This window comes from Pinus tabuliformis, chromosome 8 (assembly GCF_031772625.1).
Source record: "Pinus tabuliformis cultivar Carrire ecotype Pingquan chromosome 8, CPIR1, whole genome shotgun sequence".
In the NCBI taxonomy this organism is placed as follows: Eukaryota; Viridiplantae; Streptophyta; class Pinopsida; order Pinales; family Pinaceae; genus Pinus; species Pinus tabuliformis.
Genome location: NC_142294.1, coordinates 1,871,013,196 through 1,871,021,526, shown reverse-complemented (window position 1 = coordinate 1,871,021,526; position 8,331 = coordinate 1,871,013,196). Strand labels below are relative to the sequence as shown.

The 8,331-nt window shown below is 29.1% G+C and overlaps 1 non-coding gene across 1 annotated transcript; it reads left to right on the top strand.

Moving 5' to 3' along the window:
- The first annotated feature begins 359 nt into the window (after positions 1-359).
- On the top strand, positions 360-437 carry LOC149243819 (small nucleolar RNA SNOR75). Its single transcript, XR_016246933.1, has one exon. It is a non-coding gene; the product is annotated as a small nucleolar RNA SNOR75 (small nucleolar RNA).
- The last annotated feature ends 7,894 nt before the right edge of the window (positions 438-8,331 follow it).

The following is an 8,331-nucleotide window of genomic DNA, read 5'->3' as shown; positions in this document are numbered from 1 at the left end:
GATTCAGGGACTACCTATATTACAATACTAAATCTAGTTGTAGTCTGTAATCTGTATAGATCTGTTGTGCTTCTGGGAAAGAATGATCTTCTTTTCCCTAAAACTCAATCAATTATATTTTGTTGTTCTTCTGGGAAATAATATAGTTCTGATAAAAATATTCTATAGGATATCTATCTTTGTAGGTCGATAAATATATAGTTAATCCCACAAAACAAAAAGAAAGAAAAAATAACTCGAATGCAAATGCAGTGCACTGTATCGTAGGTTTTCTTCTCTGCTTGTGCCATTTGCATAGAGCTAAGATTTTATACTTTCTATGCTTCTGTTTGAGGTTTAAAGTGAAATCTCGATGTAGTTCTCTGTGATGTCAAATTTGATGACGAGTCTGATGCGCATAATATCTTGATGCAAAATGAGGCATTTGTCTGAGAGAACACAAAACTTATTGTTATAGTTATTTGCCCGATGGCGAAAATAACTTGTTATTCACGATGGTTTCATAGGCATTCGCCAAAGCTGAAAATGATTTCTTTAAAATCTGATGGTTTTGTTCGAGTAGTCTTCTGTTTTTCTCTGCATTTGTTTGGTCAAAAAATAAAGATTTTCTGTGGTTATCCTCCTTGATGTGACCAACATTTCATCATAAGCAATGTTAACTTGACCGTGAAGCTATCCCGGATGACAGACCCTAATCTAAATTTCTATTTTGACTCCTCTTGTTCTCTATAAAGGTTTCCATTAATGATAATTGTGAAAAATGTTACGCTACTGGAATCAAGTATATATATATATATATATATATATATTCATTCGACAATTTTGTATTTGAAAGTTAGGAGGGTTCTTACTTTAAGATGTATCAACCAAAGAATCCATCCTTGCTCTCTGATTATCGTTGTGTTCCAAATAACATTTTATATTTTTAAGTAATATAAGAAATACATTAAAATTAAAATATGAATAAACGTAGTGGTAAAATGAATATATATATATATATATAGATAAAATAAAACAATGGATTGCAAATACAAATTACTATGAAGATACAATTTTAAATTCACCTAGGTTTTTAATACCCACTGTAACCAAGTTAAAAAACGATAAATATGAATGACATTAGAATAGTAAAATGTTATGCAAATTGCAAAATAATTTGGAAAAAATAAATAATATATAATTTAAATAATAGTTAAATATTTTTATTGGAATTCTTAAAATATTTTTCTATTAATAATATTAATTTTTTAAATCAATATTACATAAATGTAAAGATACATATAAATTTAAATAAAAACCTGTTTCACTATTAACATTTAATTTCAAAATTTTAATATAATTTATTTTTTAAAAATTGAATAATAATCGAAGTGTTAAATCATTTACTTCAGTTTACATCTTTAAAAATGCATAACATCAGGTAGTCACAGTAACATGCTGTTGTTATTTAGCACTCCCCATTGTATTTTTAAAGCAAGCTTGGAATGGTACGATCTCCTGCTGTACGTGGTGCTTCAGCAATTTATTTTCGAACATGATTTTAAAGCGGCCGAACCAGAACGCGATGAAAATCAAACTTGGGTAAATCGGAGCGTTCTCAATTTAAATATATATAAATTAATTTCGGTAAAACCCCAGAAAACTCGGATATGATCTGCATATCCTCCGTGATGATCTGCATATCCTCCCTAATAATTCGCACAACATGTGGTGATAATTAGAGTATCCGCTGATAACTCGTTTATCTCCTGGAAATATTTCAGTTTTATTTAATTATCTCAAAAAAAAAAGTTCATGTAATTTTAATTATCGGATGTTTTTTTTTGTCTTCTTTAGGGTAATTATTCTCATGGAAATTTGGGACTTCTTAGAATATTAATTTTCAAATTTGATAGTTCTTAACATTCCATGTTTCAGTGATATAATTTGCATATTTCAAATTTTAACTAACCTGTCGTAACTGTTATCAAATCAGTTCAGTTCCCCATTATTTTCAGTTTATACATTATTCTTCGAAAATAAAATTTGTTCAAATTATGTGTCATGTTTATATTTTTATTTTGAAGGTAGATCTCATATTTATTTAGGGGTAAAAATGAGAATAATGGGTTTACTTCAATTTTATCCATGAAATCTTGGAAATATTTCAGTTTTATTTAAAAGTTGATAGTTATGGTAACCACAAAAAAATAGATATGAATATTGATTTTTATTTTAAAGTGTTTTTATGATGTTTTTAACAACAATATTGTTTACATATTCATTATAAGGAAGTAAGAAAATGGAGGACAATAGACATGAATGGGAGGTAACTATCAAAGGCACCAAGCAATTGTTCATTTGTCTTGTTGGTGATTGTGCGGGGAACTTGAGTCGATCTAAGCTATCTGGCCTTGATCATCATCGGGCTACCAACCACAATCTCCCACCAATTCCTCCACGTCAAAGAGGTCGAGTAAGAGATGCAAATGCTACATGGGCGGTTAAATCTACAAGTGTAGTAAAAAGGCAAAATGCCAAAATACAATATGATTTAGATGCAAGGCTATGTCGTGCACGACAACAAGCATATAAAAGATTTGTTAATGAAGAAATTCTTTTAGCTGTAAGTATTTATTAGTATTTATTTGTATATGCTTTTTTATTAATATTGTCAATGAAGAAATTCATTTAGCTATAAGTATTTATTAGTATTTATCTGTATATGTTTTTTATTAATATTAATTTATTGTTGTGGACTAAATTCATTGAAACTTGTTTTCACAGTCAGTTGTTACATTTGATCAGCTTAATGATACTTCAAAGCAAAGGATTTGTGAAAAAATTCAACGTTGGGATCAAAGTCTACCTCGTAGACGTATGGAGACAATGAAGCGCATAGACATTGCTTTAAAAGAGAAAGCAAGGACTGAGGTTCCTGATGATGTGGAGGAAGAAAGATTAGATGGGCACAACTATATATTAAACTTTGATGAAACTAATCAGGACAATGACAACACAGTTGAGTCCATTTTTTTGCGTATATTAATTTTTTAGACATTTTAACATTAAATAATATTTATATTTATTATAATTGTATACTAATTTCTCATTTTTATTGATATGCGTAGCCTAATCAACAAAATTCCCCAAGTTCAAGCTACCAACTATTACGCCGCTCACCTAGATTTCAAGGTTTTCAAGGGGTTATTGGGCCAGTAAGTTTTTAAGCCATATAACCTATTCCACTAAAAACATTAATATATAAATTGTTATGTTTTACCATAATGATGGGATGAGAAATGGATGTTTTGTATTATATATCGTTATCCTTGATTTGTTTTGATTATGTGTGTGTGTGTTATTTCTTATTTATGATGCAGGTGTTCTCTTTGGAACCATCACAATCAATGAAAACCCCTTGTCGAAGTCTTAAGAAGAATGGAAATGAAATGGTTCAAATGCTAGAACCATCTTCACGTCCAATGTCACAATGCAAGGTAAGCTATTTATACTCTTGTAAATTTAGCATATTTTTACATTTAATTCTATTTGAGTCATACTTATATCTATGTATAATCTAATGTTCAGAGTAATGAATATACATTTCCTAAAGCACCTTTGCACATGTATGATGGTGGACATGATACTCACCAAAAATCACATTCTCCTCAACCATTGCGGCATTCACCTAGACTTCAAGATAAATTAAGAGAGGTAAGTTATATACTACATATCTTAGCTCATAATAACATTGACATATATTTTTATGACTAGTTAATGCATTTTCTTTTCATATTCGTTACATGTTCCCCATATTCTCATTATATCTATATAGATTTTGATATTTGTTGATAGCTAGTTAATGCATTGTCTTTTCATATTCGTTACATGGTCCACATATTTTCATTATATCTATGTGGATTTTGATATTTATTGATAATGTTTTAATTTCCACAGAAAACAAAAAAGATAAATGTTGATGCTATGGTTAAAAGGACCAAAATCACGCCAAAAGACTTGGAAGCACGTGGGTTCAAGTCACGCAAACAATACATAGAGCATATATGCTCAACTAGCATTGCTCTCACTAAACCCACTAGGCTTGCTACTTTGAAGGCTAAACATTCCAGCAAGTTGTGATTGGAGGAAGTTACAAGCTTGAATCTTAGAAATAAATGTTAAATTTACCTTGTTATTGAATTTACATAATATATGTATTTACTTGATATAGCAATTGCAATTGGTGAAAGAAATATCCTCGCTGTCAAATCTTTGAAATCAACGTTGAATATTTGCAAATATACTCTAGCGAACAAGCTTGTCATTGAATTTTCTTAATATGTGGATTTGTTTGACCAACCTTCGTCTTTGAATTTGCTTATTAGATAGATTTATTTGATATTTCATTCACTCCATCTGACAAAGTTGTCAACATTGTTGTTAAATGCCCAAAAAAATTTAGATTTCGTTAAACGAGTGATATGAACCCAGCACAATTTTAATATTTTCTATTTTGTAAACGATTTTAATAAAGTGATTTTAAAATATTATTGCGAGAGTTGATCATCATCTTTTTAATTCGGGTTCAAGTTTTTTTTTCTCATTCAAGTTATTCTTTTGTAATTGTGGCCAGTATTGTGAAATGTATTATGTATATATACAAACAATTTTAATAGTTGAAAGGGTAATGATATTTTTTATTCATATTTATATAGGTATTATTTTATTTTTATTTTGAATTGTAAAATAAATTCTATAAGTAAATGGGTTATTTTGGAAATATTTTAAGAAAATGTATTTAAAAATAAATTTCTATTTGAAAAAAATTACATTATTTATATAAAAATATTTATCATATAAATCGATTATTATCAAAATATTTATGATTCAAGCAATGTTCTTAAATGGTATATTAGCTAGTTTACATTGAGTATCGCATGAAACATTTTTTATTTTTTATAAAAAAATGTAATGTATTATAATAAATAAGATACATATGGAAATTTGGTATCCCTAAGTTAGTTAAGTGGTTAGTGAATTACTTTAAATGGTTAACTGTTTTGAATTTTATATGGTTTCTATCTCCAAAACAAATGCATTTCAAGCTAATGAAATGTTACATGGTGCTAATTATTATTCTAAAAATGTTTATCCAAATGAATTTTAATTTTTATTCATATATTTTTCCTTTTTTTCTTTTTCCTACTTTTTTAACACCCCATATAATAGGTTTTACAATGCACATTTAAATTTATTTTGAATGTCACTCTTTTTCTTATTATTGGCTTGATTTATTTCTAAACTCTATCATAGGGAAACATAGGCAAAGTCATCTACCCTATAAGTTGGAGAACCACATTGACCTCTATCAAGGAGGTGCTCTTCCAAATGTGTCATTTCATAAGACTACCATGATTCTCATCTCACATGATATTCATCTAGCATTTGAGATTGAGATGGATTCCTATAAACATGCCATATGGGTGGTATTAATTAAATGTTCAAGATCCATCACCAACATATGTATATATTGGTTTAAGTAGTGAACATTCACTACAATATTTACTCAAGAAATAAACTATTGTTCACAATGATAATAAGCACCTTAAAATTCCATAAACATAGAATAGCATTATGATGAATGTTACGTGAAGTCAATCACTTATTTGTTAGTATAAATTAAACATCATGATTAATTACCAAAAGGAAAGCACAAATAATGACACTGATCTCCTATCATGGTGACTATCAATTGAATTGATGATGGTTTTGCAATTTAACACTATGGTTTAAATGTTTTCAAATAAGCTTAAGTGTGTCTATACTTTATATGCATATACAAATTCTATGGAATTTTATGATAACAACAAAACATGAATAACTATAAGACAACCTAGAAAAAAAAAACATTTTGTTAAAGTTGAATTCTGTTTGTGCTACTTCAAGATTTCACATATTACCACTATTGCATGAGGAACACCATTCTCAAAAATATCAAACATGGTCAATGGGGTCTAGCATGGGTGGTTAAAGTAGTGTGTGATTTTCCTTTGTATCTAAGTTTGATTACCTATGAAGTACATGCTTGTTTCTCATGGCTAATTTGCCTCCACAAGGAACCACTTCATATGGATGGAGATCAATGCACTTTCTGGTAAATTTGGAAAAATATATCATCCCTAGCCATGATCAATTAGATTTTTTTTCTCATTTACAAGTTATATGTTAAATTTACATTCTTGGAGAATAAATTTCAAACAAATAAAATATTAGGAAACTTTGGGGTGGAGAAGAATACCATACTATAAATATATTTCTTATTTTCATAGATGACACAAACGGTAACCACATTTTTCAAATATTGTTTTCTCTTAATAACATTTAATTAAATAATTTAAAAATTGTGAAAATTTCTTGGAGTTTTATTAATGAGAAAACCATGGGAATTAATTTTAATATATTTATTGGATGTTTGTTGACCATTAATAGGGATAATGACTATCTTATCTTAGTTGTGGATCACTTCAATGAAATTATCATGATGATACCATATAAAAAAAATACTTTTAGTCCATTATGTATAAAAATATACTTTTAATGCATTACGTCAAATACTTATTCTATGATAAGGTGTGGATGTATTTTTGTTTACCATTAATAACTGTAACATGATTATGAGAGTAGATGACACAACTAGATTTCACCAACATTGTTGTCATTAAATAACACCAATAAGAAGAAGTGTATCACATGTGAGAAATACCATTACACCAAATACTAATAATAAAAAATATAAGAAAGAAAAAAAAAATGGTTTGAAGAACTTGCTCCACAAGTAGGAATGGCTTAAAAGTCTTAAAAACGTGGACAAATCCATGTTCAAAACGGTATTTAAATGTGTAATTATATTTTATTTTTACTAATAGAAGGATGATACGAGTTAAGGGGAACACCCTATCGATTTAGATGAAAGAGGGATACTAAATCCGTAACTTGTACTCCAAATTGATTCAATGGGTAGTGAGGATTTATTACACTAATTAAAATACTAAACATGGCAATGATCTATTTGAGGTCTTATGTAATAAAAATCTATTTATAAGAAATATCAAATGATTAAAAATAAATATTATTGTTGAAAATATGAATCGATATACAAAATATCTAATCATAAACTTACTTTTATACATCACTCTCCTAATAGATCCTTGCCTCTAAATCTTGAGGGAAAAAGAGTAGCTCATGCTATATGGGGTCCTTTTCCTACCTTTTTCAAATTTTGTTTGTGTATGACCAATTGCACTTAACTTTAATGGATAAGAGGTTTTAAGATGACCATCAGTAACGAGGACAAATAACTCAGTATCATATTATATTGAAGATGCTTAATATGGTGATAAGAGTAAATATTGCTCAATGCACATACTAGGAATCATATGATTAGTAATTCCATCCCAAAAAAATGCAAAATATAGTTGTAACAAAGAAGATAAATTTTCTTATAGAGAATGTTCAAGTTGAAAAAGCTCAAACAATCCGATTCATGGCTTTCCTCAATGATTTCTACTTGCATTTCCGCTCACAAATAGTCATGAAAAGTGTGGATTTAGATTGTGATATGAAATATATATATAATATACACAATTATAATCCCCTTATTCTTGTTGCCAAAGATTTTTATTAACTATATCTATAAGGTCATCAGAATTATTACTATTTATTTTTGTTGTTTAACTATGATTGTGGCATAGATCCGAATTTTGGTAGGATTTGCTTCTATCAGTTGCTGGAGATCTATAATGTTTAGCAACCATTTATTTTGTTGAGATTGTTTGTCATCCACAATCTTAAGTGGGTTCTGTTTGTACATGTTTGAGAAGAAAACACTACAACAAAATTGGTGACTCCACTGGAATTATACTTCAGATCCAGAAACCTTGGTGACCTTCAGTTTTCAGCTTAGAGTTTCATCTTTTTTAAGTCTCGTAATGTTTCCTAGCTTTTTAATCTTATATATGTTAAAATTTTTAGTTTCACAAGCTTTCTGCTCTTTTCCGCAGGTCACAGGAACTAGCTGCGACAGAGATGACAATTTTTCCCGAGATTCTCTGAATGAGAATCAAGGAGCAGAAATTGCACTTTTTAGCCCAAAAAGTGGGAACTAAAGTCTAGGGCGCACCTTTTAGCCCAAAAAGTGCAATCTCACTTGAAAACAGGTTAGTACTTGTGATTTTTGGGTTTCTGGTTTTTTTCCGTATATGCCCAGTTTCCGTATATGCACACATCTTCCGTATATGCGCACATCTTCCGTATATGCCCAGTTTCCGTATATGCGCACATCTTCCGTAT